The sequence below is a fragment of the Pezoporus flaviventris genome, unplaced genomic scaffold (assembly GCF_033815535.1).
Source record: "Pezoporus flaviventris isolate CSIRO_AGI_PZ_B2104156 unplaced genomic scaffold, CSIRO_AGI_Pfla_v1 ptg000015l, whole genome shotgun sequence".
Taxonomy (NCBI): domain Eukaryota; kingdom Metazoa; phylum Chordata; class Aves; order Psittaciformes; family Psittacidae; genus Pezoporus; species Pezoporus flaviventris.
Window position 1 is genome coordinate 7,770,491 of NW_026892563.1, and position 26,852 is coordinate 7,797,342.

Below are 26,852 nucleotides of genomic sequence, written 5' to 3' on the forward strand. Positions count from 1 at the left end.
CTAACAAGACATAAATTCCACAGTATGTTTCAAAAGAAAAAGTTTATTAGAAAATAAATGTTTAACGTGTTGGGGGGGGGGGGGAAACCAACAACATTTTGTACTTTTTTTTTTCATAAAAGGGTTTTCAGAGTTATCGTCAGGTGGAAACTTTTAAGAAGTATGCATACTACCACAAACGTTTATCTAATATGCATGCTACTAGAAACCTACAGGAGTGGGGGTGCTTTTTGTTTGTTAAACACTACCTAGATTAACTTGGGAAACACTATGCAGTTCATATTGGATTTTGAGATTAAAAAATACTGGAAACACAGAAAACCCACTTCATCCTCAAATTAGTAAAAATTCAGTCTATGAGCATCAATATTAGAATTTTCTTGCGTTATTCTGACATTCAATATACCATTAACCTGAAGCAGATAGATACGTAAATAGATGAAGCAGACCACCCAAAAGTAAAAACAGCATTACTAATACAGGTTATTTTAAGCTATAAGCCTGAACTGCCTTACAACTGAAATTAATTTTAAAAACAACATATTAGTGATGCACTTAGCTATTACAACACTTGAATGGGAAGTTAATCATAACCTGAATGCACAGACATCTATATGGCTCTAAAAGCAGTCCTTTGAAAGATATTTAAGCACAGTATGAGATCTGAGCATTAAAAATGGCCTTTTATTGTCAACACATAGTGCTCCTTGGCGGGTTATTGAAAAAGAAAAGACTCCAATAGAGATAAGCGTGCACGAAACGCTCTGTCTGGAGTATTCAACCAAACTGACTGCAGTAAGGGGACTCAAAAAGCAGCAAGACAAGAGATGTTCAAAGCACCTTGCAGCTTTGGGCTGCTAGCCTCTACTGCTGTTTTTAATACAGTTAGGTTTAACTTGGGAAAGAATAAATAATTGACAAGAGATATTTTCCAAAAGCTTTGATCACCACACCGTTTGTCACAAGCTCTGAACTAGTCATTGTAATAACACTTAATCTGGGGCTTCTTATTTCAAGTACAAAAGCATCCCCTCCCACCTATTGCTCAGACTCCTGCATCAGGAGACTCAAGATGCAGCCTGCATAGAACCGACAGCGGCGTTCTCCGCCGCCAAATTCCTCCTCCAGCACGCCGGTTTTTGCTTCCTTACCTTTAAAAGGCTGTCCAAAACCTGCCGAGTTCCCCCCGAGGGTTTTAGTTCAGAGCATCCAGCAGTGCATCCACACAAAGCTTTGCCATTGCGAGTGTGAAAAGAAAGAGCTGCCGGGATGCTGGATGGCACATCAGCCAACTTTGTGTGTATCCGCGGCTCCCTGGAAAAGCTGGGCTGAAATCCCCCTTGCTTGCGGATTGGATTCAACAGCACACAATCACAGTGGGAGTGACGAAAGATTTCAAAGGGAAAAGAGCAGGGGCATAAGAGAGAAAAGGAAAATTCTTGCCCGGATTGGATAAACCTTGCCTGTGAAATGTAAACTGGTTCTCTGAGTGACAACTACTTGCAAAACTACTGTCATGTTTAGATTGCACCATGTACCACAGCAGACCATCAGTTTAGCAGCTGATATTTCAATTCAAAACATGTTAACTATTTGCATTACTAATATATTATGGAATAACACAAGCATTTCAGCCTTCCTGTTATAACCATGTGAAGAAAATTTAATATGTAAATAAAATTAAGTATAGATCTAGCTAGGCTTCAATTTTACTAATTTTCTTTGGATTACATTTGTACTAGTTTACTTAAATTAACTAAAAAAAGATTCCTTCGCTGTTACATACAGATAGTGATGTTCCCATATAACAGTGTAGACCGTTTCATGTGCATTACTTATTGAGTCCTTGTAGAAAATCTCCATTTAACACCAAGTCCTGGCTTTACACGTTTCATGCCATATTCAGCCTAGAATGAATCAGAATTTGTTGAGGCACTACTGGGCACATTACACCATGATAAGGCTTTAAATACTCTACAGCGGAACTCTGCTTACACTATTTTCATGAATCTTGTCTGAAATGGAATATTTTTATCTGTTATAGCTAGTGCTGTACATGATATACAATATCAAGCTTAATTTATGTATCTATTATGGTCAGTTTTTTCCATTAATTTGGCCATTGTAATTTTAAGAGTGATGCTGAAGAATACCTGTGTTTTTTTGTTTTTTTTTTTTTCTCAAACCCTAGTAGTGTACAGATTTATTTCTGCTTGCTGACAACGAAAATACCATTTTCTAGTGGCTCTACTGTTTGGCACTGGAACAGCAATATGAGGTTAGAAGCAGAAGTAAAAGTGCCAGGATGATAAGAGGCCAGATGTGCCATAGAGGTGATGACCTCATTTGGCAAGAAATGCACTTTGGATATATAGTTTAAATAATACGATTTATTTCAAGCAGTACCTATATTTAGTGAGGTTGGGTGAGGAGGAACACCTCTTATCACCTCCAAAGCCTTAGACTCCATAATAAGACACATAACAAAGGCCAAGCACAGAAAAAGGACCACCAAAGTAGAAGGAATGGCAACTTTCACAACTTTATATCTATTCAGTGTATTTTTTTTTCTTCTTCACAAACATTTTATCTGTCTAAATGATAAGGAATTCACATTCCAAATTTCATTGTCAGTTATGAGGCGTTAAATTGGCCTGTATAGGTTTTTTGGCTTCTATTGACCTCATCAAACAGCTGTGATTTCTAAGCAATCAGTCTCTAATGAGTTTAGAAACAATAAACAGAAGTTAAAATACCATGTGTATTTCATTTATCTTAAAAAAAAAAAAACAACAAACCTCTCTTAAATGTACATTTTGAAAAATTTAAGTTTAATACACACAAAATGGTCTTTGGTTTTGCATTTTTTGCTAATGCATGGAGGAATCATCCTCTAGAGACTGAAAAGGAAAAACAATACTTATGCTCTGCCTCTGTCTTTTTAATGTAGTTAGTGCCTTATCAGCACTTAAACACAATCCTGTGAACAGCTCTGGAAAACTAGCTGGTATGCTCAAATACTTTAGCTCTCTTTCAGTCTTGTCTCATTTTATTGTGGCATAATGCAAACATCTGTAACGTACTGAAAACTATATTGCAGATTTTAAAAACAGGTGAAATCTGTGCACCTAGTGAAAGGAACACCTCAGAGAAATACCTGAAATGCACAAGGTAGCTATAAATCAGGGGAAAAATAATTTGCTATACACCTATCATAATTAAACACCTTTAAAGCTTACAATATCGATAGATTCTTTTTTCTTAAAGAAGTAGACTTTTGTCAGTACTTGTTAATGTCAATTAAGACTACAAAAATAAAAAAAAGTTATTATAGTAAATACTTGTACGTATTAATTGACAATTAGAATACAGGCTCATTGAAAGGGTTGTGAACAGAAGATAATTACCAGCTGCAAGTTCAGTGATTAAAGTATTTATCTTTTAAGGGATGTTTGTCCATCATCTTTCCTGTTCACAAAACCCACTGAAATCAAACAAGCCCAACAGTTTAAATGGTTTGTTTGCTTATGTTTCATGACTCTTTAAGTAAGCAGGAATCTAGATAACCTCTTGGCAAAGAATTTATTATGCAGCTCTTGTAGTACAACAGTACTATTCCAGGAGGCATATTGCACATACATTTCTTACTAGTCATGTGCACTTAGCAGTCCATTTTGTGTCCTATGCAAAAATATTGCATTCACATCATAAATACGCATTCGTAGCTCCTTTTGACTGTAGCATAGAAGGACAGAATGTAAAGCAACTTCCTTGCAAAAAGATTCACACACTTATCCCAATTTTGGTTTACGCCATATCCTAACATAGCCTTACTTTCATCACTGACATATTGCAGCCTTTCAGCAGAGGATAAAAGCTAACACATCCACAACTCCCCAGTCAAACACAGCTCTTTAACAAAGCCAAAGAACCAGACCCTGAAGGGAAAAAAATAAATAAAAAATCACTAAACTGACCCTGTTGATTGCAGCTATCAGGAAGTTACACAGAGATAAAATGGTTTCTAAATTGTCTAAGCTTAAGTATGTGGAGAACAAAACACTGATTTAGCAATGAATAGGAATTAAACAGAGACACATGGCTGTGTCTTCCACAAACTCTCCTACAACAGACAAGTGCCTGCGTACCTAAACAGATGTAGATAATCCACAGCAAATTCTAGCTAATGTAGAAAACATCTTATTTGGATGTGAGAAAAAGCATACATCAGTGTAGAAGGTCCATATCAGAGAGCTTTGGGGCCAGCCAACTCCCATAAATTTCCTCAGTGCTCTCAGATCATTTCGAGTAATTCTGCGATGAATGCACTGATTACTGACACTTCTGTTTGTGACCATGTTGGAGATTATATTTTGCATGTCAGCACAAGTCTGTAATGCAATGTGTACCAAAAGCAGAAGAATTCAAAAAATCTAGGAAAAATAGTGCTTTAAGTTAGAGGCAGTAAATGTCACTAAGTGAGGCTGCCAGACCTATCAGCTTTGAAAATTTTTATCCTCTGTCCTGATAAACCTGACAAATTTTGCTCAGGCAGATCTCGTAATAGGAATGCAGAAGAAAAAATAATTTCAACACTATTGAAAGGACTGTATCTTAAAGACAGCATTCATTCTTTGCAAAACCAGCACAGAAGTACAAGGCAGACAGAAGGGGCACTTCATAGGTATTATATTCATCTAGGTTATTTGCAGGACATATTTAAGACCTCAGACACAGATGAGTAGATATGATCCTTAAAGGCTCCTCTCTAATTCTCTATTCTTACTGCTAAAAATACTACCATTTTGGCTATAAAGTGCTCTTGTCATTACTTAAGTTGGCCAGAGGTTCTTGAAAATAGAAATTCAGGAGATCAGATACAAGATTTTATATATGAATACGTTTTTAGAAGGCGACTTATTAGAAGACAGTAATAAGACCATGACAATAATTGCTTTATTCTTACCATACAACAAATATAAAAAAGCTTCATTTTTATTTTCAAATTATAATTTTCATTAATATATTTGAAAGAAAAATGTCAATAACAGTTTTGCTGCTTAGTATTTTTAGACCAATTGCCATATGTGTTGAAGAAAATTACAAAGTGCATTCTAGGAAGGTTGTCAGCTACATTAAACACTCTTAATAGTTTCAGCAGCTCTAATATATAAACTTACATATATAATCTTAACACTGAAAAGTGCATTTTAAAACTAATATTTGATTCTGCTCCTTCTGCATTTCTTGTGATTCCACCCAAGATGAAATTTAGCATGAGAAATTGTTCTGTTATGAAATAGAGCATCACTTAGTGCGCACACCAGTTAGAAAGATGAAATTATTCCACTTCAAAGAAATGCATGTCCTATTTAGACTTGTATTTTATCACATTGGGCTTGGATCTTAAATATTCATTTTGTTTATGTATTATTTCACTGACTTATTCTCTCATTAATTTACTCCTATAGTAATGTGATCATCTTCAATGGATGTATTTAAGCTGTTATATACACCTTACCTCTTTGTGCTGCACCAAATTACTCCATCAAAATAGTTAATTAAGAAAGAATATCAAATTTCTCTTAATCTCACACTAAAGCATAATTTTTCCTTGAAAAAAATGCAACTTAATTATGAAAATGAATCCATGAACTATATGAGGACATGGATAATACTAGAGATGAGCATAGCAAATGAAAAGTCGACACAGCATTCATGTTCAATTTAATCCATCAAAAGTGAAGCAAGATTGTGTCTAGAGAGTTCACTGGTCATATCATCTGAGAGATATGTATTACTCTAATGAGTGTCAAGAAGAACATAAAATGAGACATATCAGATTTGCTACTTAATGGTTTCTAAGGTATGTTTATTCTTTGTATTCATTTTGGTGTCTCAATTACAAAGTCAGTGTAGTACAAAGTGGCTCAGGACCTCTGAATTTTTTTCTGCTTTTCAACAAGATTATTTTGCTGAGACTTAGGGCACAATCAGTTAGTCTGCTTATTCATGATTTTCAAAGACTCTAAAGGAGTTAAGTTCTCTTATCTCAGTGGAACTGATGATCTTTCAGCCTCTTGCTTCCTCAGATGACTGAAAACCCTATGTCCTTTCCCTGAGTATCTATCTTTTGAAGAAAACATAAAATTTACTTATCTGGAGTTTCCAATGTGAAAAATGTGCACACATAGCTGAAAGATGATGGAGATGTGAACATGATCATAGGGAAACATGGGCTTAGATTCAGGAATAAGGCAGCAATGATTCAACAGCCTCCTAGCAGAATGTACAATTATCTAAAAAAAAATCATCTGCTTTTCTTTCACAGAAAAATTGAGTGGACTATAAGGCTTTCTCTTCTATTAAATACAGCGCCATTCAAATTATACTGAAGGCAACATCCACCACCTCCCCCCACACACACACTTTTTTCCCCTGGTTTCTTTCTTCTAGCTCTCTTTTGACTCAGTCACCATCAACAAGATAGAAAAAGCAGCTACCAGAACTCCATGTTTTCAGGAGCAGAAAGTACTATCATGTTTTATTTGTGCCATAGCTGTGGCAAGTGTGACAAGCTGGAACATTACTAGGATAGGGCACCAGTGAAAACTGATATTCCATATCACAAAACAAAAAACTGTTACACAAAAGACAAGCCATGCTTAACAACTCTCTTTTCTGTTCTCAGTCTACCTAACTTACAAATTGATGATAGAGAATTCCAGGCATGGCTAATGCAAACTACTTTTTAATTACTTGAAAGTGTCTGTGATTGACAACAGCTTAATCTATCAATTAAAAAAAACACCATTAACACTTCTGCTAAAGTGTCTGTTCAATTCAATACAGATTTCTTACAGTTTCTGTATTTGGAATCTTTGTTGCCTTCTCCTAGTGAAATAAACTTCAGTTACTTTTTCTGTTTATTTTTTTTGTTTTGTTTTGTTAAAAAAAAATCCAGAAATTTATTAATTATTTGTTTTGTGATTATATGTCTTTATCACTTGTAAAAGCTTGGAATTGGGACTGAGAATATATATATATAAAATAAATAAAATAATCGTGTTAGTATTAGGAAGGTGAAGAAAAAGAGATAGCATCTCAATTGAATAAATTAATTGTAACAGGCTTGAACAGAAATCATCATAGGGATAGAATACTTCCACAATTTGGCTAGACAATACAGTTGCAGATTTTATTTACAGACAGTTTTATCCTTCTTAGAAAAGCTGCAAAAGAGTCATTGAGCATCTTCAGTGTCAAAAGTAAATGTGACATTGTTTTGCTTATACTACAATGTCAGAAAATGATACATCACAGGTAAAAATTTATTATTGTGAATAAAACTTTATATGGTATTTGCATTTTGAAAGCAATATAGAAACATTAACTCCTTAATCCTCAAGATACTCTAGGAAGATTGTTAAGTACAATGCAGTAGAACGGATCATGGAAATGAAAAAGGAGAAAATTAAATTCACAGTTACAGAAAAAGCCTACATAAAAAATGAATTAGATAAAACCTTTTTCCCTGTTTCTTATGTATATGCAGTCCATAAGGACATACTGAAAAATTTCCATTTGTTCAAAACAAAAGAAGAAAATGGATGGCTACATAAATTCCAAATGGCTTGGGATCTGCTATTACTGAAACTTCAGTCATTTACATGTAAAAGTAAGGGCACCAATGAAGACCATAAAATGAAATTTAAAATTGACTGAAGATTCAGATGAAGGTATATGTTTTGTTAGACTGAGACATTGCTACTTCCTACCTTTCCTAATGTCTTGGGCAGACACACTATAAATGAGTTAGGAAGTTCATCTAGTAAGGGTCATGAGACATCTCGGAAGATATAGCAGTACTAGTATCTTACCCCACTTCACCCCATCCTCACTCCCCACCCCCAGTTTAAGAAATACAGCTGTTTTCTTAATTCTGCCTTGGTTTCAATAGTAGGGGAGGGCTAGTCATGGTATTCCAGATCTATTTTACTCTAACTTTTCCACTGTCCTAGACAATGGGCGCCTTCCATTTTCCTAATGTCTTAGGTAAAATTAACACCAACGCATAAATACCTTGGTTATCCTCCCCTAGGATTTCCCCTTAAAATATTGTTTGGTATTTAAGACTACTAACACTATACTACTGACTAGGAAATCTTTATCTTCCACCATCCACCTCCAATCCATCCTTATCCAGACCAGTAACTGCATACCTTAAAAACAATTACTTATGCCTTTGTTGCCCTAGCACACTCTATTCCTAGCTAAATTGTGAAGATAATTCAGATGTAGGTAATCCAAAGTTTGTGGGAAAAGTAGCTATGGGATTTATTTAATATCTAACTTCTCACATCTACAGCACAGATCTCTGTATCTAAGATAGTTATCTAAACTCTGTAGCCAGTAGAAGTAAATAGGTACTTCTAGGGCACAATGTGTACAACATTAATGTAGATATATAAAATAGATCAGATAAATTTTGTCTCAGATGCACCTATTACTTTCCATTATCTATAAACAGAGTTCAGAATCATCTCTTCTACACTGTAGACATGTAAAGTTAAGTGAGATGAATCTCCCCTTATGTATCCATATTAAAATGAAGGAAATTAATTATTTGATTTCTGTACACTGGAATAGTTTTCCTCTTTATCATTTTTTAAAAATTTCCCCATATAAACTTTTTAAATTAATGTAATTTAATTAAATTAATTAATTAAAATTAATGTAAGTTCTGGTGTCCTCAACATAAAAAGGATATGGAGCTGTTGGAACAAGTCCAGAGGAGGGCCATGAGGATGATCAGGGGACTGGAGCACCTCCTGTATGAAGACAGGCTGAGGAAGTTGGGGCTACTCAGCCTGGAGAAGAGAAGGGTACATGCAGACCTCATAGCAGCCTTCCAATATCTGAAGGGGGCCTACAAGGATGCTGGGGAGGGACTCTTCAATAGGGACTGTAGTGACAGGACAAGGGGTAACGGGTTAAAACTTAGGGAAAGTTCAGATTGGATATAAGGAAGAAGTTCTTTACTGTGAGGGTGGTGAGGCACTTGAATGGGCTGCCCAGGGAGGTTGTGAATGCTCCATCCCTGGCAGTGTTCAAGGCCAGGTCGGATGGAGTCTTGGGTGGCATGGTTTAGTGTGAGGTGTCCCTGCCCATAGCAGGGGGGTTGGAACTAGATGATCCTAAGGTCCTTTCCAACTCTAACTATTCTATGACTCTATAACTTTGGTTCAGAGTATTTTGGAGATAGGCGGTTTATTGTTTAACAATTGTGTTCCTTGAATTTTGAGCTCGATCTTTTCCCTGAATATATGCATGAGAGTTTAAGCTTTTAGACATGCTACATGTATTATAATTTCCCAGAAAGTTTACCAGAAGTAAAAGTTAGTGGAGTTAGTGGAGTTCAAGACCTTAAAAATCATTCTGAATGCCACATTAATTTAGAAAGACACTTTCATACTTTCACTTTACAGCACACATCTGAAGTCTGATTCAAAGAAAAATGGCTACCTTCAGTGGACTTTGACAGCAGGTGTCAAAAAGTTTTATGTTGTTTTATTTACAGAATACATTGATGGATCTGTGCATAAACAGTGAACAAAGGAGATATAAATAAATATAACTATATATAAATATAAATATAGATACAGATATTAATTAGATATATTTTTAGATATATTTATTAGATATATATTAGATATATAAATAAATATTAGATATATAAATATTTTTATATTTTTATATATTAGATATATAAATATTTTAGATATAAATACTTATTAGACATAAGTATTTATATCTAAAATCTAGACATAAGTATTTTACTAGATATAAACAAATTTTTATAAATTACAGATTTTATAAATTATGCAATAATATAATTGCTTGGAAAATAAAGTCGATAAAATAATTAATTATTTTATTGATAATATATATAATTAAAATGCTAAATGAAGGCAATCTGACCTATACCAAGTGTTAGATATATATAATTAATAATAATCAATGGTGTCCTGGGTTCAGCTGTAGCAATCATGTTTCTCCTTCGTGGTAGCTGGTGCAGGGCAGTGTTTTGACTTTCGGCTCGGGAACAGAGCTGATAACAATGATGTTTTGGTTTGGCCAAGGACTTTGTGAGCCTCATGCTCTGCCAGGGAGGAGGGGAAGCCCGGAGGAAGCAGAGACAGGACACCTGACCCAAACTGACCAAAGAGGTACTCCATACCACAGCACATCATGCCGAGGATGTAACTGGGAGTTAGCTGGAAGGGCTGGGAGACTGCAGGGTTGGAGGAGGTATGGGTCGGTGCTTGGTCGGGCCTGGGGGGTGACTTATCGGTTGGCTGGTGCTGAGGTGTTGTATTCTCTTCCCTTGTTATTTCCTTTATCATTATTATCATTGGTGGTAGCAGTAGTGATTTGTGTTATACCTTAGTTACTAAACTGTTCTTATCTCAACACGTGGGAGTTGCATTCTTTTTGACTCTCCTTTCCATCCCTCCGGGAGCAGGGGGAGGGAAAGAAGGAGGGAAAGTGAGTGAACAAATTGCCTGACTGGGTTTAAACCACAACAAATGGCATCCACCAAAGCAACAATTTTAATATTGAATCCTTTCAGTAAACAAAGACCCTCTAAAGTCATATATCAGTAGTCATATACTAGCTTTTTGAAATTACAGAATACGAAAAAAAGTTTTCAACAAAGTAAAAAATTGCTGCAAAAGACAAAACTGAATTCATTTGGGAAAAACTAAAGAACTTTCACACCTTCCCCAACAGTATTTACCAGGAAAAGCTGATGCAGACACCCCTTTTACACAATGTAATCACAACTTACTAACTCTGCTCCAGTTAGGTCAGAACTAGCTCCACGCTACCAAAACCTACCAAGCTATCATTTTGATCATACTACCTATATTCGCTACTTACTTTTTATAACCACAACATACTTTAAAACTTAGTAGGTTAATATTTTCAAAATATTAATATTTCTTTCTTTCTTCCTCCTCATCAGGGCACCTCAAGTTAGAGAAATATAACCAGGTTTATAAAACCAGTGTTTCTTCCAGAGCAACAACAAAAGAGAAAGTTTGCTTCTGACCTCAAGTTTGATTTGGATGAAACACTCACTAGGACTTGCTTATATTATCCTCAATACTAAATATTAGAAAAAAAGGTTAATAATGTATGAAATAAATCAAGTTTCAGTGTCAGTTACTGCTGCAGATTAGGGAAACAAATGTTGTAAGGCAGCATATTTTTTTTTTTTATTGATTAGTCATTAATATTTCCTTCATAAGTGGATGCTATGATTGTTGCAAGAGTTCCTGAAACTTGTATGTTCAGGCAGTGTATATGGGCTCTTCCAAAAATCCACTTTTTTTTTTTTTTTTTTTCAAAATCTTCCGGCAACTCCTTTGTTCCAAACTGCAAAATAGCAGTCATGGAAGAAACAGATCTTTTCCAGAACATAGAAAGACAAGATGAAAAGGCAAGTCTGACAATACTGTAATGTTCATTCCCAAAGAAGTATGTTTTCTTAACATATGTCAATAGCACATTGCAAAATCATCTGTTTACCTTTCCATTGGGTCTCACTTTTATGAAGTGGCAAGTTTTAAAGTTATTTTTATTATGCCTCAGCATAGTCTCAGCATTATTATTATAACTAGAAAACCATTTTTAAAAAGGTAAACAATGCATATAACCTCCACAGAGAAAGCCCCCTAAATCTGAGTTCTACCTTTTATCTTATGAGATTTTCTTCATAGGCCATGTGTTTCTTAAATTGAAAGAGACTACATCTGCACTACTGAGCATAGTATTCCTCTATGGAAGTATATGGATGAGTTGCAGGGAGAGATGGCAGTTCATATTTTACTTTTGGTGCCTTGCTAGACACCATTAAATACTTTCATGCTCAGTGGTTGGACAAAGGACTAAATCTCTCGAAACTCTGGTCATCCTGTGAAGAAAGATTGTGGAGACTAGATTCCTAGACAAATTCCTGTCAAATAGAAATTTTATGTCTTCATCACTCATTTATGAGTGGATGTCCAGAAACCTAATAAAAGAAGATCTGTGTAGAAGAAAAAGAGTGAAATAAAATAAGTGCTAAGAGCCCATATACACTGCCTGAACATACATTCACATTCACTCAGAACTCTAGTATAAACATCCTCTGGAAAAATGAAGTACAAGTGGTAGCAATGCACGGCAACCAAAGGTGGAAACAATAATTAGGCACAGTAACAAGTGGCAGCAAATGGAAATGACAGCCCAATAATTTTGGTAGCCTTTGCTACCAAATTTGGCAGATTTTTTTCCCAGCAATATCTCATTTAAACTAGCATTCATGTCAACTTCAATTGCTTTAGGACAATTTAATAAAAAAAAAAAAAAAAAAAAAAAAAGCCTTTCCTAATAATTTCTCAATTGTGGGAGATCTTACTTGTCTCTTTTGTGATCTGCACTACTGCACTAAAAGTTCCAGAGAGGCTAGTGTTTTGCCACAAGGAAAGGACTTTGGTCCTCCTTCAAAGGTGCATTGTCCTAACTTTCAGAAATTGATTAGACATTCACGCACATGTTGGAACACACAAAACTTCTAGGAAAAAGAAAAAAAATTGAGCATAGAATATTGTTATGCTTTAAGAAACTATTTCCACATTGTCATTGTTGTTGTCATAGTCATCATCATCATCTGTCCAAATTAATAGTTACCTCAGCCTTCATTTCCAGCCATTTCCACTATATTTTCTGCATAGTTTGTTGTCATGTGATTTTGAGTCATATCTCAGTATGTCTCATATACATACTGTGTATCTTACAAAACTTTTGCTTCCAATATAGCTTTGTAAACTTTCTTCAAAGAATTATTTATGCAAGATATAAGAAGTGCTACATTCACATGTGAAAATTACACTAGAATATTGTTCTCCCAGGAGCCATAAACAGATCAGAGTCCAGTTTGTACTATTAAAAAAGAAATATGAACCCCACAGGGACTTTTAATCACAATATGCTGGCTCTGAATTGAAGATCCATTTTGTATCACATCCCACTGGACTAACAAAAATCTGCTTGTTTACAGAAGTTAATTTAAAACTTTTAGCAGAATAAAAAGGATGCTGAAGGTATTGTCTGTCTTTCAATCTAACACAGACTTATTCCAGACAAAAGTCAACGTGCATTCTTGTGCTACATTCCAAATTGATTGTACAAAACCATAGTTACTGTTAATTATTTTTTTGTTTTGCATCTTCCAAGATTGTCAGGAAATACCCTTACATAACTGGTAATAACTTTATTCTGCAGTTTTCTGTGGATGTAAAGGAAAGGGTAAACTAAATTCTCATGTGATTTTACTTTTCCATCAATGGCTTCTGTCTCAGGTGTGCATTGGTAAATTCACTTAATTGAAAGAGAAAAGAAGTGAAGCCACTAGAATTTAAATAAAAACAACACTGATTTTATTTAAATGGAATACCATCCAAAAAACTCCAACAAAAAAACATTACCATATCATTCCATTTAACTTAGACAGGCTGTTGAGATTTTTCCAATGAAAACAAAAACTTAAGATGGCATAAAATGCAGTAAAGAACCTCTAAACTCTGTATATGATTTTTAGACTTCTAGGAAAGGCTTAAATAAAAAAGTTCGGGAGCAAAATTATAGTTAAATTAGAACTTTTGATGACTATAGACAACAGGATAATCAGCTGGGAGGCAATGCTATAGATTTCTAGATTATCCTCAAACATTTGATAAAGCATGGCAGATAATTTCTGACACACTAGGCTTGCATACGTAGGAGTGACATGGAAATACAGTATGGAGGGGAAGAGTTTGCCTCTAAGACAGATATTGGTAATTGTTCTGAGTTATTTTAATGATAATATAATAAGATTTATTTTATTTTAAATCATGCTTATAGCTTAAGAGGTGCTTTGGAAATAATGCAGAAAGGAAGTGTTCCCAATGTGTGTTATGACCACATATTTATTCACATACCACATTTTACGCTGTAATATGCATGTAAGTTACTATTTGCTAAACTCTTAATTAGTACTTGTGCTGATCTGTCGTTGTTCAAAACCTGATATATTGGAAGTATATATTCAGATATATGTGGGTGTGGAAATCACTGATTCATGCTTTCATCCCATACAACTGAGATGATGTGAAGTTTTCACTGCTGTAACCACAGCATTAAAACAGCATTGCCACAGAATTATAACCTGTATTATTCAAATTAATGCAAGCAAAAGACTTTCATTTCAATTTCTAATACTGTGATTTTTCTGATTTGTTACTTCTCAGATTCTTTTTAAAATTCTTATACAAAATACTTAACTAGAAAAGGCTAAAAGAGCAGCAAAATTTTAGAGATCTTAAAAAGATATTAAAACTATAGATACTTAAAGATTTTAAGAACTGTATAGTACTGTAAATAAAATCCAATAATCCAAATAATAATGGCACAATGACAGATTCAAGAGGGATTAACTGTAATAAAGTAAGAACAGTCAAAAGTGAGAATACTCAACATTGGAATTTTCAAACTTAAGTATATATTTTAATGCTTTAATGTGAGGGTGTTTTTTATTTTAACAATTGTGTGGCAGAATTTTGGAAATAATTACTTCATCTACTGTTATATCACTTCATCACTTGCTTAATGTGCCTAATTATTATGAAACTATTATGATATGACAATCTAGTAATACTCAAAATCATTGCCTACCCCTGTTTATGCAGTTTTTAAATTTGTATTGTCTTCATGAGATCAAGCGTAGCTAACATGATTAATTTCTGCCATCATGATAAACTGCCTCTGAGGTCAATGGTCTTCAACAGATTTTAGATCAACATTATATAATAGCTGTTGATACTAACTTAGAAATAATTATATACTGCTTCTAATAATCCCGAGAGTATTATGAATAATACAAAGATAACATAAGGACACAGAATGAAATAAACCAACTTATTTAGGACTCTAAAATTCTAAACAAATTTGAATACCTTTTTCTCTATCACAGAAACTACTGCCAAAACAAAACAATAAAACAGTCTACATATTAGCTATTGTGAACAATTCTGTCAGGTCTACAATGCATAATACAGTGTGTTCTTGTATCATGCTCATTTTGATATTAAAATGCAACTTAGAAAAAATTCAATGCTAGGTAGTAACTAAAATTTCTAGACTTGTTACATTTTAACTGATGCTTTATTTTCTTCATCTGATATTACTCATAAGGCCGCTTAAAAGACCCAGTAATAAATTTTACCATACTGCAAGCTTTTAGAAAGAGAATTTAAGCTTATATTCTGAGGTTCTCTCTATAATACTATTTCGTAGTTTTATGCTGTTAACTGGTCTTCAGAGGAGTGTGAGCAATTTTAGAACAGATGTAAGAAACATGGGATAGCATATGCATACATGCCTTTTACAAATATTCTGGTCATAAATAAACTTCAGAGAATGGGGATCATCCCATCATATTATAACATAGTTATACTTTTTTAATGGGATCATATTGAACATAACTTCACTTGCTGTCTTTCCATTAATTATAAAATCTAATCTCAGCTTACATATTTACAATAAGTACACTAAGCTTATCTTTAGCTTTCCTCCTGCTGCCATGTGCTCAATATAATCAGTCCTGCTGCCAGAAAACACGTGTTTTTTTTTCCAAGATACCAGTATAAGAGTCAAGTAGACTAGGATGCTTTTAAAAATTTGCAAATAAACTAAACAGTCAAGAGATAATTACATTTTATTACAGTTATTTTTTATACCTAAATGTGTTATTCTTCCCCCAGTCACTTACAGTATTACTGCAAATGATCCAACCATATAGGCAGGACAAGATACCTCATAAGTCATAATGTCTATCTGCCAAAATATAAGGTGTATGCATTTTTTTAATTAGAGAGATTGGATTAAGAACAAAAGTTTTGTTCCAAGATTGTGTTCTGAAAATGCAGTGAGAAGGTTACCCTACAGGTTGTATCTGAAAACATCATGTCTTTAAAATGCATACGAAGTCTGCTGAGAGCTGCCAAGAAACCAATCAACTGAAAAGAAACAAACATAAACCTGGTAAAATCATTCAATATTATCACCAGATTAGTTCTCTAATTTCCCAAGACAAACAGGACTGTGACTTCCACCAAGCAATATCCATTGTCGTCACTGCTGCCCTCCCTCCTTTCCTGATTTTTAAATTCATCCCACTTATTGTTTTAGATTTACCAAACGAATATGTGACAAGAAGGTTATTTGCTTTTAAAAATAACTTATCTGGGGAAATGAGGGTAAAGCAATGTTCCTAACTTTTCACTGCCGCATACTTTAAATTTAATCTCAGTCCAGACTGATGTTCTAGTATCAAAATAATGGTAATATTTATTAAATAGTCTTAACTTTGATAATTTTAAATTCTTGATGTTCTTTTTTTTTTCTCAAAGCTTACACTGACATAAATGGTTGGATTTTTTTAAGTAAACATTGCCTTTACATTGACTAGTCTCCAAGGATTTCAGAAAATCTGATGGAACCTGACAGAACTCAAAATCTGCATAAAATCTATTCTTACTTTAAATTGTAATGGGGAGTGGAGGAGAGGGAGGAAGGGGGGAAGCAAATTAGCCCTGAACGCAGAATAAAGGTCTTAAAGATTTTGAAGACTAGGTGATATATAGTTGATGCATAGGACTCATCACGGGTTGAGAAATGTAGATCAGTTAATAAACAAAGAAAAAACAAAGCAGCACATGCATCAGTACGAATGAAAATACAGTCTACTTCTAGGAGTAAAGACTACAAAACTTGCTCACAGCCTTAAGGACTCTTATAATGGAAAACATCAATTCTGAAAAAGATTTTAAAGCAAGATAAGAGTGGACAGAGGAAAGTGGTAAAGAATCAGTTATGCCTGGAGTTTTCATTGTGACACAAAGGAGTTAGAAAATCTTTTGAAGGCATATAAAGAAATGAGGAGGTTACGGTCTCTCTGTGTTTTGTTCAAATATAGCTGTCACTGAAATTCTGCACCTGCAGTACAAGAAAGATATTTTAAAAGATGGACAAAGTCAGGAACACCAAATCATTAGGTTTAGTCATACAGTAAACAGTATTGCAAAATCTGTTAATTTCTGTATGTATTTAAGCAAAAAATTTACTATGAATATGTGAAAAAAAAAAAGAAAAACTTTAATTCTAGTGTTTACTGTAGCTTTTACAAATAAATTGGAATTCTACCACAGGAAAACATGGTAAACTAGATACAGTGTCAGTAGCTCTTCAAATATAAATTAAGTATAAATAAGAAAATAAAATCCATCAGCTTTCAGTTTAAGGTTTATCAATATGAAATATTCAATATATTCCATGGAACTGCCCCTGTCATGATTTTTGGGGATTCTAGAGAAACAAAACAACATACAAAAAAAGTACTCCTTGTTAAGTGATTCACTTTTGTATTAAAATTATTATTAGGATGATAAATGTATTCCTCTAACTTTCTTAAAGCTTGCAGTGGACCACCATAAAGTCCTTTTTTTATTAGTCTCATCCATTATGAAAGAAACCACAGTAGTAATTTTAACAGATCCACCTCAATAACACAAGCTTTGGCTATACTGTAAACATGACCTCTATTTGATATTTGCTGATTAACAATTCAGGATTTTCAAAGTATCAATGTTGCTATGCTCCAAAGGCATGATTTCCTCTAGCAAAAACATCAAGTCACCAGAATAAATTGCTTCTCTGTTAATATTTTTAAAACAAACTGTGTTGGGTCATGACATTTCTTTCCCTTTTAAAACAAACAAATGAATACAAAGATGTTAAGTTTATCAGCCTAATTTCATTGACTTGATCTCTTCCCTTGCTTAGGGCAGGGTTGGAGAAGGGTTTTGACTGATAGTCATCAGTTTTGTGAAACAGAAGCCATTGCTGAAGTCATTACAGTTACAAAAGAGGTAATGAAGTAGAGCAGTGATAGTAAATTAGAGAAAGTACCAAAGTAGGCTTTATCTGAGGCAGCTAAGGGTTGCAGCAATATCACAAGGTACTTTCCTAAGTGTGTGAGTTGCTCAGTGTCTCTAAATCCTCTAACACTCAGTAGTACTGTAAGGTCTAACAAAAAACTCATAAAAAGATGATGTCAGTCATCACAAATGAGATTGGTGTGACTCCCAGGTATCAAAGCAGTACATAAATAATACATCCTATGGGTTCAGTATGCTAGAGTATCCACCTTAATTGGAGTATATAGTTTTGACAATATTCTAAAATCACCAAGGTAAGTCACAAAATTGTTAAAACTGGTCGCAATCAGTATTTTCAGACTACTCCTAAACTTTGTTCTGTATTGATCACAAACGCAGTATTTGCAATCAGTATGATTGTAGCTCTGAGCTCCTGAAAAGAAGCCGAGCTAAAACTAAGACCCCACTGCCTCAGACAAATATTTCTTGTCCTGAAGCCTTTATAATCTAATAGAGAACACAGCGGTATTTTATCTTATGGGAGCAGTTCCTGAGATCTACTCTACTTTTATACAAGAGCTACCAAATACTCATACAATACACAAGCAAAAGTCTCTCATGCTGTTTTCAGCCTTAGAGAAACTTATAACAAAATATGAATAGTTCTGTCTTTTCTTAAAGCCATCAGTTTACTAAAATACCAATACTAAAAACATCACATAAATGCTTATTAGTAAAGCCTCCCATAAACCCCCAAAATTTACATACAACGCACGGAAAAGATTTTTTTTTTTTTTTTTTGTCAGGTATTAAAAACAATTGTTAAAAGGGAAAATTGTCTTGTGCAAACTCTTTCAGGTAGGTGTTATGCCTATTGCAAAAGCACAGAAAGAAAATTTTTGTGATCAGAATTTTCAGTTTATCTTACAGTGTCCAGAAATAAACTGTGATCTAATGGCTCCACAAAGACTGCATAAATGGAACAATATTTGGTTTTCATTCAAGACATCTGGAAGGACTGAACCATGGACAAAGGAGGAGATTTATAGTGAGAGATTAATAGCCAGATATTTTAGCAAAAAGAAACAGTAGCTGGCATTAACATTTTCTTAAAGTCTAGCCACTAAGAGGGAACAAAGAACCACCTTGTCTTGCTATTGAAGGCAATAGAACATAGATATTTGGTGCTGACAAATCACAAAAACCAAATAAATAATACTGATCACCTAACATTAAAGAATCAGCACCTATTTCCAGCTTTCAGTAAAATAAAATGTATGACCTGTCTAATATAACAGGTGAATAATAGATCCCATTTCCACCACCTAATAGGAAATTAACATTCAGAGAGCCCTCTGTTCATCTCAGGATCCTGCAATTCAGAAACATTCCTAATGTTTTCTGAATATTTTAACTTCACTTCTAATAGCACCCCAAGAGCAGAACCTTGATCAGTTTCAGTGCATCTCCTCTATAAATGTTCTCTTATGCTACATTAGCACAAAAAATACAAATAATGACTGATGTCGAGTATCCACTTTTGAGGGGATATGGTGAGACACCTTGTAATACTGTGAAATTTGTAGATATTTGCCATCCAAATAAGTAATTGCATAATGGAAAAGCTGTTCAAAATATGTTCTCTTTCATTTTTTTTTCTTTCCCTTCTCCTAGCATTTTTTTTGACAGGAGTGTCCTGTGTAAATTAATGTACCGTAAGATTTTGCTACCTTCATCAAAAAACAAAAGAAAATTCAAGAAATCATTCTGGAATCAGCAAAATTCTGATATATGCACATCTCAAATTTAATATAGTAATATGATGAGTACAATAGTCTATTACATTCTTGTTAAGTTGATGCATAAATGAATTTGCACATCACAGTACATTACACATCCTTAAACATGCAACAAAAATTGAAGCTTTTAAGTAGTCTGAATATGTACAGCAAAAGAACATATTTATTTATCTTTTTAATCAGCATCAAGGCAAAATTATTGTTTGAATTTAGAAGATATTCAGCAAATGGAAAATACTCAGACCCATAAAATACAAGATTTTTTTTTTTTTCTAGTGGGCTCACTTCCACTGTGAAAAATCAAACAGATTAAATAAATGTGTAGGATATTGTTTGTTTGTTTGGTTGGTTGGTTGGTTGGTTGGTTTTAAATCTATTGCAAGCTTAGATTTTGAGTGAAAAGCTACAGCGCACCTGTATTGTGTTCCTTTTTTAGAAGAGTAAATAACTAATATATTTGCTGCCTGTAGAAGTACAACAACAACAACAAAAGGATTGAGATCAAAAAGTGTCTACTATAATTATCTAAAGTTGTCATGAAATTCTGCCATAAGCTTTAGTGAAATAATATGCCTTTTTTTTCTTTTTTTTTTTTTTAGTTTTATAAAGAAAATCAACTGCATACGCCATTGCAAGCCAGCATGGTGTGAGCACCAAAACAGATGAAATTTCTTCAGGGAGCTCTGAACAGGACAAAAGTAAAAAGTAGCCTCCATCTAAAATGTTTTCTGACAAGCAGTTGTTGGTAATGAATATCTGATAACTCTTTAACAAAACAAATCAAATAATTTTAAACATTCTATTTTTCAAAATAATTAATCCAGTTTATATTCTGATTTTTTGAAGTTCATATGATTGAGCTCTCTGATTATCTGTTGGTCTGTCTGCCACCCTAACTTTCCCCTGTATTTTTGAATATTCTGATTTATTTTAAAATAACTTGATATAAGATTAGAATTATAAAAAATTATAACATTTAATAATTTATTTTTTAAAAAAATCAACCACATAAAGAAAAACAGGAAACCAAAAAACACTTTCAGTTCCTAATTAGGGAACAGATTTGTATTGTAGACCTTAGTAAACAGCTGAGAATTCACACAAGAAAAAGAAACACCTTATAAAGCCCCCCACAGTGAGAACATTTCAGCTGGAACAACAGATAAGTACAAAGCCACAAATCTTTAGGCATTCTAGCTTCAATAATTCTAGTGTTCACAAAAGACACTGGAAAATACAATTCATTAAAATGTGTTTTTTTATCTCTTCTATTACACGCAGTGAATCATTCACTGAACGTTATATTTGTATTGTGGCAAAATGTCTAGTCCAGTTATGAGAAGATGTTTATTTCAGCATGAATTACATTACTTTGTAATACATTTTGGCTAGCATCAGTGCTGGTTCACTAGTACTAGTAATCCCTGAATATTCAAAACCTCATGAAATGCATTCAAGGGAGGAAGAAGTACACCTGAAATAAATCATTCTCAATTATTTTCAGGCTTTTATGTTTCCATGACTGCTCATCTTTTCTTTGAAAAAAATCCCCACAATTATATATATATATATGTTTTGTTTTTTTTTTTTTTTCCTGCAGAAGTCAACACTTCCATTGTTGTCACAGCTCACTTTTAAATATTATGGGTATCTCAGAAAGGTCAGATGATCTTCACTCTAAAAGTGTCTATTTTTCTTCTTTTTCTAAAAAGGAAGATCAGGATAACTAGCTGTAACACAGGTGCCTACTCTGGCTCTGTTTTACTGAGATGGATCTCACATACAAAAATTAAGTAGAAAGAGGTATGTTAGAAGTTTGCTGCAGGGTAGAAATAAATATTTTATTTAAATAATTCAAGCACTTTCTTGCTACTTTCATGCCTGCTACAATCAGAATCTCAGAATGGTTGAGGTTAGAAAGGACAGCTGGAGGTCATCTATTCCAACCTTCCTGCTCAAGCAAGATCTCCTAGAGTACATTAATCTCCAAGGAAGGAGACTCCACAGCCTCTCTGGGCAACCTATTTCAATGCTCAATCACCCTCACAGCAAAGAAACTCTTTGTCATATTCAGGTGGAACCTCGTCTGCTTTAGTTTATGCCTGTTGCCTCTTGTCCTACCACGCCACCAAGAAAAGTGGACCCATCCTCTTGACACCCTGCCTTCAGATACTTATATACATTGATCAGATCCCTCCTTAGCCTTCTCCTCCAGGCTGAACAGACACAGCTCCCTCAGTCTTTTCTCACCTGAGAGGTGGTCTAGACACACAGTCATTAGCTGCTAATTGCTCCAGGAGCTCCATGTCTTTCTTGTACTAGGAAGCCCACAGTTGGACACAGCACTCCAGGTGAGGCATCACCAGGGATGAGTAGTGAGAGAGGATCACCTTCCTCAAGCTTCTGGCTCTTCCTAATGTAGGTCAGGATACCTTTGTTCTTCTTGGCCACAAGGGCACATTGCTGCTGGCTCGCAGACTTGTTCCTCAGGACCCCCAGGCCCCTCTCTGCAAAGTTGCTTTCCAGCAGCCTGTCCTGGTGCCTGGGGTTACTCCTTTGTTGAATCTAAAAAGGTTCCTCTCTCCCCATCTCTCCAGCCTGTCTAGATCCTTCTGAATGACAGCACAGCACTCTGGGATATCAGCCAGTTTCATATTGTTGGCAAATATGCTGAGGAGACACTCTATCCTTTCATCCAAGTCATTGATGGATAAGTTAAATACTGGACCCAGTACTGACCCTTGGGGCACACTGCTAGTTTACAGGCCTCCAATTAGACTCTGTGCCACTGATCACAGCCCTCTGAGACCTTCCATTCAGCCAGTTCTCAATCCACCTTGCTGTCCACCTGTCCAGCCCACACTTCCTGAGCTTGCTGATGGCATTCTATCTCTCCATGTAACATACCATAGTATCTTGGAGAAACAAATGAACTGACAAGTTTATCTAAAATGAACAATAAAGTAGTCAAACCAAAACCTCCATTCTTCAATATCCACTCATCACTGGTGAAAATCATACCTAACTCATCCTTGACACCTTATATTAACAGACAAACACACACCTCCACAAAGGTGCCTATAAAGGTTGTCAGTAAAAAGGCACTTAGTGTAATACACCTAAGAGCAGAAGACAAAAGATAGCTCATCACAACCTGATGAAAATTGGCTTCCAAAATTAGGAAAGTAAATTTAGCTGAAGTATTTTCTTAGACAGTTTAGGGGCAGATGCTGATCTTTTGCTGTCTGCTCCATATAAACATTAAGGTTTTCATAATGCAGGTTTTTATAATGCAGTTTGGTTTCTTAAGCAGTTCACTTTTTAAAACAACATAACAGTAACCTGAATGTTTACTATATGGCTGTACTTTATGGTTTTAGTCTAAAATAAGATGGCAATGAAAGCTTGTACGACTGATAGAGTTTGCAAAATCTGTTGCAATGAAGTTTTAAATAAGATTAACAAAGCTATCTGGGAAAATGGCCACAGCAAGACCTATTTGTACTGATTTATGTAACTACATATAGAGAAAGTTATTTCCTAAGAGCTTACCTTTCCCTGATTGTTTTATGTTATATTTTTTAATGGCTAATTATTCACATCAGAAGACCTAGAAAGACTCCCAGGCTGATCAGTCATTAAGTGACACAGTTCAAGTCCCATAAGTTTGTCTTATCTTCACATCTATGCATCAACACCCACAGATTTAATCATGCACCTTAGTGATCTCTGATGCACTATGAGTATAGACTTATGAAAGCAAATCAGATAAATGTTTCATTAGGCAAAAGAAGCAATATCCTCCTCCTTCAAAGTAGTCATTAGTTTAGTTGCTCATTTCCCAAAACTTCCAAGACATCATCAGATCAACTATATTTATATCATTACAAAAGCATTAATAAATTTTCTGAATCTGAAGTGTATTGTATGTCACTGATTATAAATGTCCAGAGTAGCCCTGAAAGTAAGACAAATTCATCAGTATGAGGAAGTTGCATCCTCCATTTCCTTTAGATTTTACCTTTATTTTTTATGCACACACACAAAAAATGCTTGCAAAATGGGTATAAACACCAATCTCTTTCCCAGATCCCCATGTGCTAGTATTCTATAACACTTGAACTGATGAAGATGAATCCCCCAAACAGCAAAGCAGTCAGGTACCAGGAAGTTTGACTGATCCAGTCCAAGAATACTGTTTTCTTAAAAACAGAGAAAACCCCCACGTTTATACATTCTTGCCATACATAAAAATTAAGTCACTAGCAGCTAGGTGTGCTAATAGTAATTTCAAAAAGTTTCACAATGAAATGCTTGAAGAATGCATCACATTTAATTATAGAAGATTTAATTTGGTTATCTGAATAAACAATGCCAGCTTTTACAATAAAACTGAAATATAAGCTATGAATTGTCATCTAATACTGTAAGAGTAGGCAGATCCACAAAAGCAACTTCAAATTTATTATTTCTCAGAGTCTTCAGACATTTTAATGTTCCACTAACAGCAACAACAAATTAATTAAAAACTTTTAATAGGATATTTTAAATTAGTAATGAGGAGTAATGTAGCACTGTGTGCAGTAGAGAAGAATTAAGTAACTGATATAATTATGAAATAATACTTCTTATAGCTTGACATGACAAGAAAAGGTTTTTACTGCAAATGCAGGGTAAACTGTTTTGATATTTCTTCAATTCTGTTAGTAGAAACAACTGTGAAGAACCTTTTAGTAGTAAAAGAAAGGGTTTTTTTTAGGAATTTTATATTGCCAAAAATGCATGACTTAAAATATTGCAGTATTATTTAATATTTTTCTTGGCATAAGAAAGAAGCAGTAAATATTTTACTAGGAATTGTGATGTCCTCCCCTTATTAACGGTAAATGAAGTCTTTTCATTGCTATAACAGTCAAGAAAGGCCCATGAATTTGTTTATAAGATTGCCTTAAATCAGAAAAAGAGGTGTTCTGCTCAGTTAGGGCCCAGGTGTCTGATGCAAAGTTCATGTATATTACTTGAAATATTGCTACTGAGACCTTAGGACAAAAACTTGTAATCCATGGGATCTCTAAGTTTTCTTTCTTAGGGGCAGTAGCATGCTGCACTCAGAGATGTTGGATAAGAAGGTGATAATAAAAATAAAACTAGTAAGCTTCTCTGAATAAATGATCCAGTCAATATGTAAGTAAGAACTGATGGCATTCACGTAGGCTGATTATCACGCTTAGAACATTTTAGTGCTTAGTTCAGAACATTTGCCCAAAGTGCTGAGGATGTGTAAATCATAAGGAGAACCTTAACAAAAAAAAAAAAAGAAGAAGATGTCAGAATGTTTTTAACATAATAGCAAGGGATTGTGTACTTCTGGCATTAATAAAATACTAGCTAATAATAAATTCCTGTAAGATATATATTCTTCCAGATACTCCCTTGAAATATGAAGGACACTGTCGTACATACCATGATGAGTCTAATTAAAGATTCCTCTAAAACAAAGCTAAATTGGTTTCTCATCAATTCCACATTCTATATTTTCTCTCTTGTAGAATCATTAAGCAATCACAAGCATCTCTAACCAGAAAGAATAATTTCCTATATTTCTACTGTTTCATTCACAAAAACACACTAGTCAAGACTGAACCAGGTGGAACAAAATTGATCCAAATGGAACAAAACTGAACCATTGGAATCCAAATAGAATCCCAACTGGAACGAGAATTGGAGACTATTGGCATAATTTTTATCACTTAGTAAAAGGAAATTAATCTAAAATAAAAAAAAAAAATCTAAAAAATTCTAGCCACGATAATTATATAATAATATTTTTACAAGTTTTATATCTGGGGGAAAACAGGGTAAACTATCCACCCACTCACCATTGCATTTTCATGGTATGAGAATATATGGCCTCAAGCACTGAAGCACTTTTTTTTCTCCCACATCTTCTGATTCCATTTGTGCTTTATTCCAGACAGAACTGTTTAAATTTATGGTTATTAACTCATCTATATCCATATAATCCAATTTATATATAAAAGAGAGAAAATATTAGCATGACCATGACTTTCAGCGCTGAAGCCTTGATTTTCTCTTTTTACTTTAAACAACCACAAGACAAAAGTTTGATGTTCCTGACATTATAATGCAGTAGAAGGGATTTCTAGAGAAGGCATGAGTCATTCACAAGCCTTTTGTAGGCTTGGATAAGTATTTTAAAATGTAAATTCTGAACAGTTTTATGTATGAACAATTTAAGAGAGATCTGTAACTTACAAGCAGTTTTTATATCCACAGTATCTTTAGAAGGCTGAGTATAATTAACAAGGCCACCACACAATAATTTCAAAATCTTACTGATAATTTAAGGTCCTCTGTGACCTTAAAAAGAAACATGATACTCTTGATATTATGCTTGCAAATGAAAGTAATACTTGAGATATTAATAATTATATAGTAATAATATTTTTTAATCAATGAAACTATAGAAAATAAACTTTACTGTGAGAATCATGAAAGACTGGAGCAGGTTGCCCAGAGATGTTGTGAATGCCTCTTCCCTGGAAGTGTTCAAGGCCAGGGTGTATGGGGCTTTGAGCAATCTGGTCTAGTGGAAGGTGTTCCTGCCCATCCATGGCAGGGAGGTGGACCTAGATTATCTTTAAGTTCACTTCCAGCCTAAGCCATTCCATGATTCCACTAAACCTGAAGTCCAGCCCTTGCCTGTTTAGTGGGAATTACCCATCACTGAGCAGTGACAACAGATGAACATCATAAACACAAGTAAACTGCTTCAAAATTCAAATAAGAACTTAACTATTTTGATATTAAAAATATGCCCCACCTAAAATAATAATATTAAACATGAAACCCAAAAGTGGATACTAAATATAGACTGCTGAGCAATTTTTAATAACAGTGTAAAAACCAAATATTCTGGATGCTGTATATTTTTTAAATAATATTATTTTTAAGTTCTCAGGTAATGATTGAGGAATGTAACTTGACAATCTGGTTCTGAAACAGT

At 34.3% G+C, this 26,852-nt stretch overlaps 1 protein-coding gene across 16 annotated transcripts in view; it reads right to left on the reverse strand.

Moving 5' to 3' along the window:
• The window catches only part of DMD (dystrophin), a 1,205,254-nt gene that overhangs the window by 521,267 nt on the left and 657,135 nt on the right, over positions 1-26,852 (reverse strand). The window contains exon 1 of one of the 16 annotated variants that reach the window (XM_061453352.1): positions 1,152-1,295. The exons of the other annotated variants lie outside the window; for them this stretch is intronic. The gene's annotated coding sequence lies outside the window, so the exon portion shown is untranslated. Of the gene's footprint in view, positions 1-1,151; positions 1,296-26,852 lie in introns of those variants that run through there. 16 annotated transcript variants of the gene reach the window in all.